This window comes from Saccopteryx leptura, chromosome 6 (genome assembly GCF_036850995.1).
Source record: "Saccopteryx leptura isolate mSacLep1 chromosome 6, mSacLep1_pri_phased_curated, whole genome shotgun sequence".
NCBI classification, from domain to species: domain Eukaryota; kingdom Metazoa; phylum Chordata; class Mammalia; order Chiroptera; family Emballonuridae; genus Saccopteryx; species Saccopteryx leptura.
Window position 1 is genome coordinate 41,565,139 of NC_089508.1, and position 13,203 is coordinate 41,578,341.

The 13,203-nt window shown below is 43.9% G+C and overlaps 1 pseudogene; it reads left to right on the plus strand.

The window, feature by feature from the left end:
- The first annotated feature begins 4,469 nt into the window (after nt 1-4,469).
- LOC136377045 (cyclin-Y-like protein 1 pseudogene) lies at nt 4,470-12,715 on the plus strand (annotated as a pseudogene).
- Nucleotides 12,716-13,203: the final 488 nt, after the last annotated feature.

Consider the following 13,203-nt stretch of genomic DNA (forward strand, 5'->3'; position numbering starts at 1 on the left):
AGGATCCAGGTGAAATTGGATCCAATCCCAAGTTGAACAGAACTTACTTTGGCTCAGGATGTCCAGAGCCTGATCAGAACCAATCTGCACCATGAATGGGAAATTCTATCAAGCTAATACTGCTGGCGTTCATTCCTTAGCTCCCAACTCACTCCAGATGGACAGGAAACCGTGGGTTGAAACTTTGCTGTTACTTTTTAGTTTTTTCTCTTCTAGAAGCATGAGAAGCTCTCCAATTCTTTCAAAATACATGAAGAGGATTCAAGTTCCCTGTTTAATTTCCTTTTGGCTTACACCGATCTCTTCTTTCTAACCTTTTCCCCACTTCACGACAGTGATCACACCTTAACTCATTTTTCCATCTCCTTTGTTGTGTTCCTTCCCTCGTCTTTTTCAAGTTCTACATCTCCTCTCTTTTCTGTCTGATTCAGTCCTTCCAAGACTTTATTTCATTTGAGGTATTAATGTTTTTACTCCCAGAAAGTTAGGTCAACCTAAAAAGCGACAACATTCAGGTCAAGAAAAAGGTAAGCGAGGTTGAGAAAGAAAGTCATCAGATAGAACAGATAGACTTCCTTAACATCTGAGCCAGATATTATCTAGAAATGGTATTGGGATAAGCTACACAGTTGAGCCAACCTAAGTTGGACTCACTTGTTCAGGGTCACATTTCTTCAATACTTTAGTGAGCCAACCATGCCAAGTCAACCAAGAGCAGGAGGCATTAGTACCCCTTAAGCTGGTTTTGTGTGATTTGAGCCACATCACCACGTCTCTTAACAACCCTTGGCCAAGCCTGACAACCCCACCTTAGTGTCAATAATCCATGAAATAACAAAGCACAGAAGATTTTTCCAGAACCTCATGGGAGCTCGCCTGTGTTTCCTCTAAATCATAGTAACTAGTTACTGAATCAAATTAGATAGTTGATGTTCTGGGCACAGAAAAGACGAGTTGCAGGAAGGTATCTTTCAAATGCTGGAAGGAGTGGCTTAGGGGAAGGGGTATCAGACAGGACTCTTCTTGATTCTAAGAGACAGAAATCCTATTTGAACTAGCAGAATTAAGGGGAGGGGGGCTGTTAGCTCACAAAACTCTAAGGAAGAGCTGAAGGACCAAACTGAGAGAAAGGCAAGAACTCAGCTTTGCTAGGGAACACTTGGAACCAGAAACGCAAATCCTGGCCCCAGCTCCCATCTCTGCACTCTCTACCCAGCTGCCCACTTCTCACCGCACATCAGCCTCCTCTATCTGGCAGGACACAAAGGCCCAAGAGTGCTCCCGAGCTTTACAACACACCACTGGAACCTCCAGAAAGAGACTGACTCTCTTCTTCCCAACATTAAAAATTCCCAGGGAAGGACTCTGATTCGCCCAAACTCAGTCAGTGCCAACTTCGGGCTAATCAGCTATGACCAAGGGGCCACAGTACATGCACATAAAAGATTGTGGCAGGGCCCTGGCCGGTTGGCTCAGCGGTAGAGCGTCGGCCTAGCGTGCGGAGGACCCGGGTTCGATTCCCGGCCAGGGCACACAGGAGAAGCGCCCATTTGCTTCTCCACCCCTCCGCCGCGCCTTCCTCTCTGTCTCTCTCTTCCCCTCCCGCAGCCGAGGCTCCATTGGAGCAAAGATGGCCCGGGCGCTGGGGATGGCTCTGTGGCCTTTGCCTCAAGCGCTGGAGTGGCTCTGGTCGCAACATGGCGACGCCCAGGATGGGCAGAGTATCGCCCCCTGGTGGCAGAGCGCCGCCCCATGGTGGGCGTGCCGGGTGGATCCCGGTCGGGCGCATGCGGGAGTCTGTCTGACTGTCTCTCCCTGTTTCCAGCTTCAGAAAAATGCAAAAAAAAAAAAAAAAAAAAAAAAAGATTGTGGCAGCTTTCACCGGAATCCCATGGTGAAAGAGACAGAAGGGGAGGTTCTCAAAAAATTTAGTAGGGGTGTGGGGGGTGCTATTCTCAGACAAAAAAAAGTAGTGGACAAAGAGAACACTAGGGGCCCACTACACACACACGCTCTGAATGATAGGGATAGTGACAAACAGTGACGACCAGAGAAGCCAGACCAGAAGGGCTCAGGTCACTGAGAATCCCTACTGGGGGAGAGGAGCAGGGAGCAGGCAGTGCCTGCACAGCAGTGTTATAAAGTGCTAGTCCTACACTTGGCTTCTTAACCCCAAAGTTACGAGATCCAAAACAGCGGACATAGTAGACATATCGAGCCCAGGCGCTTCCAAGCTGCAAGGTTTAAATAACTGAAATAATAAAATCACCTCCCCTATGTGAAACAGAACAGACTTCTATTGTTTTCTGCTCCCAGTTCCTGGAACAGAATTCTCAACACCCTTGTAATTTCCTAAGTGATAAGAGCACTAGGAGCATCTTTTGTTCTAACATTTGGTTTGGACCACGGTTCCCAACACAGAACTCCTAAATTCCATGGAATTTCCTGGGTGATAGAAATGTCTTTTGTTTTAATAAGGTGACTCTTGATGGGCTGTAGATAGGGACTGGTCACTGGAAAGACCGAGCTATAATTAGAAGCCTGGGACTTCAGTCCTCCCCTTCCCCTACCCCTCCATTCTCCAGAGAGGCAAGAAGGGCTGAAACTGTGGTGAAGCCTTCATAAAAATCCCAAAAGTACAAAGTTCAGAGAACTCAGGGTTGGTGAACACGCCCACGGACTAGGAGGGCAGCCTACCCCAGCTCCACAGGGACAAAGCTCCTGGCTCCGGACCCTTCCCGATCTCTCCTATGTACCTCTGCATCCGGCTGTTCATCTGTGCCCTTTGTTCTAGAATAAACCAACAGACACAAGTCAACGTTCTCCTGAGCTCTGTGAGCTGTGCTAGCACAGGACAGACTCCAAGGAGAGGTACGTGGGACCTAAATTTATAGTCAAGTCAGATGGAAGTTGTGGGGGACAGTCCTGAGAGACAGAGCCCTTACCCTGTGGGGTCTGCTCGAACTCCAGGTAATGTCAGAATTGAATTCAATGATCAGACACCCAGCTGGTGTCACAGAGAATTGTTTGGTGTGAGGGGAAATACCCACACATCTGGTGTCAGAGGTGTTGTGAGTGTATTTGTGTGAGAGTAAAGGCAAAACATTCGGAAGGATTTTTCCATCACACCTAAGTACCTGAGATCCCCTTACCAAAGCAAAATTACAAAATGTTATGCAAGAGTGGGCTCACATTTACCTAGTGTCCCCTTAAGGAGCAGCACCTCCATCTCTAAGACAACACCAAAACTATGGGGCTATGGGACAAACAGATGTCTTTTCAAAAGTGGCGGTAAACCACAGACACCCCAGAGATTTTCGAAGCCTGCGCATCTACTAACCTTGCTCTTAGGGGAATTAAAACTGCCGTCGTTTCCACGATCCCAGAAAATGTTTTCAGTCGCCTGATATCATGAAAGACTCGGAACTATTGAAAGGATAAACTGGAGAGTATACATAAAAGAACTTTGATCACAACGAGAATTTTTACTTTACCGCACTTTTGTGAAGAATTCATGCCCACTCTCATTGGCCATTGTTCTTTCGAGTGCTGTCCACCTAGCAGGACACAAAGGCCCTGGAGGTAAAGCTGAGGCTGGCATTAAGTTCCCCTCTGTGGCGGGGTGGGGAAGACATTGGTCAGGTTTATTTCTATGAGGAATTATGTTTAAGGTTATCATGCAGTCAAACAAACTTTTTTTTCTTATGGAATACATGGAAAGGGGTCCATCCAGAGGGGCCCTGTTTTTCATTGAACAAAGTGATTTTGTTCTGAGGTTAAGTCTGTATGACCCAACGTACAGGCTGGTATGCAAAGAGTCATGCATTGATTTAAACAATAATAAATTGTGGTCCAGAACACAGGGGAAAATCTGTCGTCCCCCCCACGGACACTGAAGGCCATACAGTTTTCCTGCTATGAAACTGTATGTGAAACTGATTTCAAAATAAACCTTGCACTTATTAAGTTTGGGATTTTGCAGCAAATACTAAAAACTTTTTAAGTGGATACTTAATCCAGACCAACCAGTTAAGACACTTAGGGAACAACTCATGACTCCAATGGTTAGGTAAATAGGTAGAACATAAATCATTGTAAATAGCCAATAAAATACAGTACTTAATGGTCAAACAATAAATTTTTAGAACATAAAATCTGGCAGGTATAATATGGTGACTTGAGTCTGTGTTATCTAGGGTTTGGGGGTCTTTAGCAAGATAATTTAGGAATGGGCTCATCCTTGCAAAAGCCATGAGACCCATGGAGGCAGGTGTGGTTTTTAAGAGGTCAGAATGAGTCATAACTGTGCCCGGCACATGGAAGCTATTCAATAATTATTTACTGAATGAATTCATTAATCACTATGGAGTGGATAAGTTAGTAGAGTAGGTAAGATCACTACTAACATCTACTATTCCTCGGGGGCAGGTTACCAACATGGGCTCTGGGGCAACCAAGCTATGTACGCCATGATCCTTGATCTCCAGGAGTCACTGCAGCAGATCATGGGGGCTCCATCAGACCACTATCTTCTTGTTACTGTCCTCCATTACACCGGGCAATGCAGTCTGGAGGTTCCGACCAATCTGACTCTCCAGTGGATTCCTAGCAGTCAGCCCCGTGTGCCCCAAGATATCTCCCTCAGAGCTTTTGTGATGTCCAAAAGTTCCATCGGTGGACTCACCCTCAGATGAGTTCCTGGATTTCCAAAGAAAGACACTCCCAGAGAAGGTTATCTGTGACAGCCTGCTCATCCCAGGAGAACCCTTTACACCCCATGACTAAACGATCATGGCAATGACAACCCACTAACAATAAACATAACTCCTTACGTCCCTTCGGACCTTTCCATTCAGACAGTGTGGTGCTCTCAGAGGGATGGCCTGAGAGGAAGCTAAACATCACACCGTTTCCCATCTCTAGATCCACTGTGATAAATTTCTATATCTATTTCACAATATAAGCCTCACGTGTACTTTTTTCCGTAAAGTGTGCCTCGTGCTGCTTGTTAGTCACAATCTGACAATTCTGTATTCCCAGGAACACAGAAGCCTCTGGGCCTCTGCTCCTCAAAAGCCTCTTTCTCCCCAGTCCCATACTTCAGGATCGGCCCAACACCCCTTCTCTCTGACATCTCTATGCCTCCGCCAGGCTGACTCTGGACTTCTCCCTCTGCATCCTCTAGTAGTTCCCACCTCTCTCACAGCCCCGACGCACATTCTGCCGTGTTTATAATTAGCTGGGCTGTCTGTCTCCCCAGTTAGATTCTGAGACTCAGAGGGAAGGAATTTGGGGCTTAGTCATTTTGGATCAGCTCAGCACAGTAGACACTCAGATGTTTGCTAAATTAAACTAATTCCAAAATGGGCTTTTTCTTTTGTGACAGAGATAGAGAGAGAGACAGACAGGAAGGGGGAGAGAGATGAGAAGCATGAATTTTTCATTGTAGCTCCTTAGTTGTTCATTGATTGCTTTCTCATTTGTGCCTTGACTGGGGGGCTATAGCAGAGCAAATGACCTTAGGCTCAAGCCAGTGACCTTGGGCTTCAAGCCAGCAACCTTTGGGCTCAAGCCAGTGACCATGGGGTCATGTCTATAATCACACGCTCAAGCTGGTGAGCCCAGACTCAAGCCGAATGAGCCCGCGCTCAACCTGGATTAGCCTGCACTCAAACTGGTGACCTTGAGGTTTCGAACCTGGTCCTCTTTGTCCCAGTCCAACGCTCTATCCACTGTGCCACCTCCTGGTCAGGCCAAAATAAGCATTTTTTAAATCCAATTTCTCCCCAAATTCCATCTGTGTGTGTGGAAACACAGCCCTATATAAAATGTAAAGTGAGCCACTATAAAAATTTAAAAAAGAGGATGGAAATGTAGCAGCTCTCACTAACTAAGAGGTATTGGAGGTAGAGCTCATAAATATTCACTCAATCTGGTTTCTGCTCTTTGCCTTCAGAGATAGCTGGTGCTTTCAATTCTCCTGCCTTTCTGGGGTCCCATAGCACAAGCTGGGATGCTACTTGTTGGCTTCTCCACCGCTCACGTAGGAGTTGAGTGTTCTATACACTGCGAAGTCAGTTCCCATTCATTCAACTGCTTCTATTTTTCCAAATGTTGTAGTCATCTCTCAGCTGGTGATGTCATCTCATCCATAATCTTTGTTCTTTGGCTTTATCTCTTTTTTAGTTTCAAATATTCCTCTCACTTTCATGAAGTGTCCAGAGGAAGAGGATATAAAGACATATAATTTCCACCATATATAATCAGACTTCTCTGAACTAATTATTTTGAAATATAAAGTTATAAATTGTCAATAATAAAACTATATTATTAAAACAAATTAAGGAAAATATTTTGATAAGATTTTTATTTTATTTTATAACTTACTCTGGAGCCTAGAAAAGTATAAGGTAAAAACAAAATAATATTCTCTCTGAAGTCATAGAGAAAGAATAGTAGAAAAATGTAAGAAAAAGATACTCTTATTCTGTGATTTCTTTTTTTTTTTTTTTTTTTTTCATTTTTTTCTGAAGCTGGAAACAGGGAGAGACAGTCAGACAGACTCCCGCATGCGCCCGACCGGGATCCACCCGGCACGCCCACCAGGGGCGGTGCTCTGCCCCCCAGGGGGCGATGCTCTGCCCATCCTGGGCGTCGCCATATTGCGACCAGAGCCACTCTAGCGCCTGAGGCAGAGGCCACAGAGCCATGCCCAGCGCCCGGGCCATCTTTGCTCCAATGGAGCCTTGGCTGCGGGAGGGGAAGAGAGAGACAGAGAGGAAAGCGCGGCGGAGGGGTGGAGAAGCAAATGGGCGCTTCTCCTATGTGCCCTGGCCGGGAATCGAACCCGGGTCCTCCGCACGCTAGGCCGACGCTCTACCGCTGAGCCAACCGGCCAGGGCTCTTATTCTGTGATTTCTAAATTCACTCTCACTCCGTCTTTATGAATGCTGCTCTGTGTGAAGAATGCACTTGTAAATAGGAAGGTTATTAAACAAACACAGTATAACTACTTTTTCTTACAGTTTGAGATGATCTTCCCTGCACAGATCATCCTCTACTCACCTTAAACAAGAAATGTGAATGAAACCGAGAATCTCTGGAATAAGCAGAACATTTCAAGTGTAAATGGCAGCTCTTAAACTAAATAACAAAGAAAACATAAGAAGAGAGATAAACAAGAAATCTGGAGATCCCAGAGCTAGTCCTTTCTGCCACCAACTAGCTGTGACAACTAGCTGTGTCAATGTTAGCATTAACTCTTAGCCTCTCTGTGCAGCAGTTGCCTCTTCAAAAACCAAGGTTAGGATTTATGTCATCCACCTAAATTTTCAAGCCAGCCAAACCCTCCTACGCCCCAGACAGCTGCCAATTAATTGTAAGGCACATAAATGCTCACTCTTCAGAGCAATGGTCCAGGAACCTCCTTGCTTCTCTTCCAGCTCATTTGGTTCCCCTCTCTTGGCTCCATCTCCACCCTCTCTTTTGACCCCATTGGTTAGGTGGTTGACTTTGCTTGACTCTCCTAAAAGGATGAAGAGTTTGATTCACCCTCGACGACCATTCTCTAGGCTGGGCCCTGGTTGCTACACTAACATCCCAGTTATGCTCACTTCACTCACTTCCAAGTGGGAGAAGGAGAAGGATTCAGACCACCATTTCCAGGTTCTCTTTCAGTTCTGGAATCCTACAATTCCCTCAGCATAATAAAGCCTAAACAAAGTTTTCTTTGGCCAAAGTAAATTTCAGCTATGTTTGACCAGCATGGAGAATGTAGGTTCATCTTCATCAGGAAGGCAAGGATTCTCAGGTCTCAGATACACAGAAAAAACTGTCTTATTTTAGAAGGAAACTGCTACCTTTTTTAATGTTTATTGATTTTAGAGAGAGGAAAAGAGAGAGAGAGAGAGAGAGAAATATGGATCTGTATGTGCCGTAACCAGGGATCAAACTGGCAACTTCTGCACTTTGGGATGATGCTCTAACCAACTGAGCTATCCGATTTGTTACTATTTTCCTGGTTAAAAATGAGTCAGTGTTGCTATGTGTAAAATTCTTCATAGATGCTCAGTTTCAATCACTTCAGTGCTGGAAAGAAGCTGATGGTGAACGGGGAAAATAACCTTGAAAGATCTTAACACCAGACACAAAGTTGCCATTGCCACACATTTCTTAAAAGTAAAGCCACATTTATCAAACTTCACTCCTTATAAATGTTTATTGACATAAAGTTTTTGACAGGGGTCAATCTGGCTGATAGCTGTTTCCTGTTAAATCCCAAGATGCTTTTACTGCCGAGAGCTCTTAATAACAAAAATGAGGAAGTTTTGTCTGCAGCAAGAGACAGACCCTTTGGCTTGGATTTCACTGTGTCCCTCTTAGCCTATCGTTAATAAATAGGCACAGCCATGCCAATGTCTATTTGATGAGGAATGATTTACAAATTTGGAAGAAATCAGGGCACTAGGAGAGTTTTATTATAATGCTCCAAAAGAGAAGGGAAGTAACATTTATTGAAGATCTACTAAGTGCCAGTCACTATTTCAGGCACTTGAAAATTATCTCTTTAATTAAAATGAGTTCTTTAACTAAAATTACCTCTTGATTCTCATAAGAATCTTATGGGCTAGGTTAATATTGTCCCCATATCATGGATAAAAGAATCCATCCCAGAGAAGTATATAAGTAATTTAAATTCAAATAAGTGGTGGGAAGCTAGGCTATTACCCCAAGTCTGTAAACTGGACTCTATTTACTTATGGTGTGTGTTACAGACCTTGAACTTCTATTCAACAAAGGATAATGTGCATATGGAAAAATAAATCACAGAATCATATAATTTTAGACCTTGAAGAAAAACATTCAAGGTCACTTAGTGCAATTTCTTTCATGTTATAGATAAGAAAGCAGACCCACAGAGATTAAATAACTTACCCAAATTACATGGTTCTAGCTGTGCAAATTGTGAAAATCTTTCTCAATTGAAGTCTTAGGGATTAAGATGCAGACCTTTTGTAGTTAATTGAAGAAGTGATGCCCTAAATCAGCACAAACTGTTCCATTTGCGTTCAGAGAACTGAGGCTATAAAATGTTCCAGGTGGGAATTTGTAGGATAACCCAAGGATGCAAAGTACTATGGGGTTTAAGAAATCTTTTATATCAAACCAAAGTCCTCCAAACCATAACTGTTTTTATCTTTGAGTCAAAATGTGGCTGATCAAGTCCCTCTGCAACTCGAAGCAGTAACAGAGTCTGTTTTTTCAAAGCTAGGAGTTCACTCAACATCAGGTCAATAGGTTAGCAGAAACGGTGGGAAACAGACAGGAAGAAAAAAAGGGGGAGGAAAAATAGAAAAGATGCATTTACTTAGAGACTAGGGGGAAAAATCAATTCCACATATGTCTCCATTGGTATAGAAATGATTTTCCATATAAGCTCACACATATTTGCATTTCTTGACCATGGGTCAGAGACTCGAATAGACTTAGGTCTGCCCAGAGAGAACTCAGTCTTAATCATCAAGCAGTTAGCCAATCTCAGTTATAGTTTACAGGCAAAAGCAGATGTTTAATAGACTTCTCTTCCCAAAATGCAAATGTTCTAATGTAGCCAAAGATCATCTGCAATTTTAAAATGCTTAAGAAGGACATTTACTTATTGACTTTTTTTTATGAGCTTAAAACTCCAAGGTCCAGAGAGTTATGTAAATAACAACACTCAGGAAAAGAAACTTATCTTTTGGATTTGAGCTTTGAAAAGCTTGGACACAAATGATGCCGAAAAGAGGAATAAATATGATTCATAAGGGTTGTCTCATGTGGTTAATCCTTCCAGTCAGTGAAGGACTGGATTGTCCACAGATGTTTTTACCAACTTTTTCTCTTGAAGCATCCAAGTAGGTGTGACTATGTTTAAGCATCTGATTGGACTGTCTGTCTACTAAACCTGAAGAACTGTGGACAAAAGCTGCAGTGGAAAGATCATGAAGCAACTGGAAAACTGTCAAGGAAACAGTGTTTGATGTACTTGAGTTGTATGCAATCAACTCATTGGAATACAACTGTTATTGTAAATTAACTGGCACTTAAAAGACAAAGCCATCTCCTGCTTGTTTGTAATGCAGTGCTACAAGCAGTAATGGTATCTCTCTTGGGTTTAAGTTGATCTACTTAACAGATCCTCACTTGGACTGTGGACTGAAGAGGCCAGCAAATGGAAAGAAAAGAATCACACAATATAGATTAACACCATTAGTCCGTGGCATTATACAAGTTTTCTCAACAACGTCTGGTTCTATTGTGCAACAGCCTTCACCCCTTTGACCAATATGTGCTGATGCATTCATAATAACTAATAACTGCTTGGCTCAAAATTCATTGTTCCTTGTACTGAGTAGGAAGCGAAGCACCCCTCCCGGTGGTCTGGGACTTGTCAGAAGATCCTGACGGGCTGCTCTCCGCCACGCCCCTCCCCTCCCAGGAAGTGCTGTCGGGATGACTAACGCAGAACGTTGAGGCAGTGATCAAATGCTCTCCATTTAAAACTTGTACAAAAGTAAAGCAAGATAACACTGTGAAAATAGCCACTCCTTATTTTTGAAAACTTGACCTGCTGTCAGCTTACTTAGACATAAAATCTTCCTCGTTTAGACAGCAACAACAATAATTCATGCCCGGCCAGCAGCCGGCTTTCGTCTCACTTGCCTCTTTCTGTTTTGTGGAAGAATTGGAAGGACATTAGGAAAAGTAGTTTGTTTTGTTGTTTAACTGAAAGTTTTTTATTTTTACCTTTAAGAGTTATTGTTTATGTTAGGGCTTCTCAACCTCAGCCCTGCTGACATCTAGAGCTGGGTAATCCTTGGTTATGGGCGGTGTCCTGTGCACTGTAGGCGAGTTAGCAGCATCCCCAGCTTCTGCCTCCTAGGAACCAGTAGTAACACCTCCCGCTCGGAGCTGTGACAACCAAACTGTCTCCAAGCATTGTCAAGTGTCTCCCCACTGAGAACCATTCAACATAAACACTTGACTCAAGAAATCCTGTTTGATATAAAAAAAAGTTCTTCAAGATAAAAATATGGCTGTCAAACCAGGAAACGGAGGCAGTGAGGGGCCATCAGCAGCCATTGCCTCTAGCAGGGCATTGATTGGGCAGCTCTGCTCACAGTGCAGCCGCAATGGGACCAGAGCTTGTGCCACCACTGCAATGGCCCTTTAGGGACCCCAGGGCTTCATAAGCAGAGGCTGGCCAGAAACGTTGAACTTTAATTCTGAAAAACACAAGCTCCTTAACCACATTCCCTCCTTTTAAAACCACAGTCCTTTCCCCACAGCTGAGGGAAAAGGACTACCTTACTATTTTCAACCATATCAGCCCTACTGGGCAATGGCAGTACCAAGTTCATATCTTTTAATTTAAAGGAAACAATGAACGGCCTGACCTGTGGTGGCGCAGTGGATAAAGCGTTGACCTGGAACACTGAGGTCGCCGGTTCGAAACCCTGGGCTTGCCTGGTCAAGGCACAGATGGGAGTTGATGTTTCCTGCTCTTCCCTCTCTTCTCCCTCTCTCTCTCCCCTTTCTAAAAATTAATAAATAAAGTTAAAAGGAAGTGTTTCTGTAGACTACCTAGCTCAGGTGAGGCGGTAGCAGCTGGGGAACAGGTGAACAGTGGGCAAAGCTGTGCCTACATGTGGGGCTACCCACGCTGAGGTGGATGAGGCGGCAGCAGGGGACACAGTGGCGGCAGCACCGCCACCCACTGCCCTGGAGCCCACTGAGTCAGATCTGAAGCCGACAGGGCTACCACATGCAGCACATCTATGACCGGAAGAGTTCGTTTTGGGGAATCTAACCCTTCTGACCGCCTGAGGACAAACACAGTTTTCCTAAGCAAATCTCACAGGGTTGTGCAAGGGAAGAGGAAGAGCGACTATTTAAACCATGATTCTCCAAGGTACCTTACTAAAAAGTATAGCTCACGCTCAACAGTATTTCTAGATGAAGGCACAGTTTGCCAGCATAATCTTAGAACCCCAGCAAAGTGTGTGACCTTAGCAATACAGTGCCACATAAAGAACAGACACAAACAGACCAGTGGCTATGTCTGATGGGAAATCACACTCACTCATAAGAGAAACCGTTTCAGAGGAGTACTGTAAGCGTGATCCTGAACACACACTTACCTGCAGATTTGTCCCAACTCTTTTCAGCGCCCGCAGCTTACAGCTGATAGTGCAGTGGTAGCTTTGGCTTACTTAGAAAGGCGTTTGACTTACACTGAGATTGACGTTTACCCCACTAACTGGGAAAGATTGTCTGGGCAGCATTCTTGTTCCCTCCAAGGTCTGGGACGATGAGGCTGTATGGAATGTGGACCACTGCCAGATCCTCAAAGACATTTTAGTTGAGGACATGAATGAGATGGAAAGACATTTTTTTGTAGCTATAGTACTTCAGTTTAATATTAATGTTCCTGCCTGTGTTTATACCAAATACTACTTTGACTTTTACTCCTTAGCACGTGACAATGACCTGCCTTTTGTATTTGTTCCTCTGAACAAAGAAAGAGCACAGAGCCTGGAGACCATTTCCAGACTGTGTGGAAACAAAGACCTGTGCAGAGATGCTATGAGCAGGCCTCGGCGCTGATAATTTCATTGGCACTCAGCGCTCTGAAGCCATCTTCTCTAAGGGAGACGTGAGGCGTTGTATGTAACATCGCAAGCCCCTCATGTACCAGGCCTGGAGAAATATAACCTCTCCTGCTCAAAAACCAGCAATGTTAGTATTTTCACCTAAAAGACAGACATTGAATTCAAGAGACTCGTGGACAGCAGGGACTGTGCTCACAGGAAAGAATGGGACCATATCAATGTAACGCTCTTTGTCCTTTTTAATGTAAACAGTTATAAAAGCCACTCCCAAGCAGAAGCTCCGAATCCACTCACAGGTCTTTGATTACCATGAAGGCTGATAGCTGTGAACTATATGAATTTTTTAACTAAAATTTACATTTTGAGACTTGAAAGACACTTACTATATAACTTATATGTCTTTCTATTTTTCTGAAATTCCTTCTTCAAAAAAGAAAAAGAAACCCCCCACAAAAAGAATCATTATTGCTGCACATTCCTTTAAAATCAATGCCATATTACCATTGAAACATAAAACTCCTAACAACTCATAAGACCACTTAGGAACAGA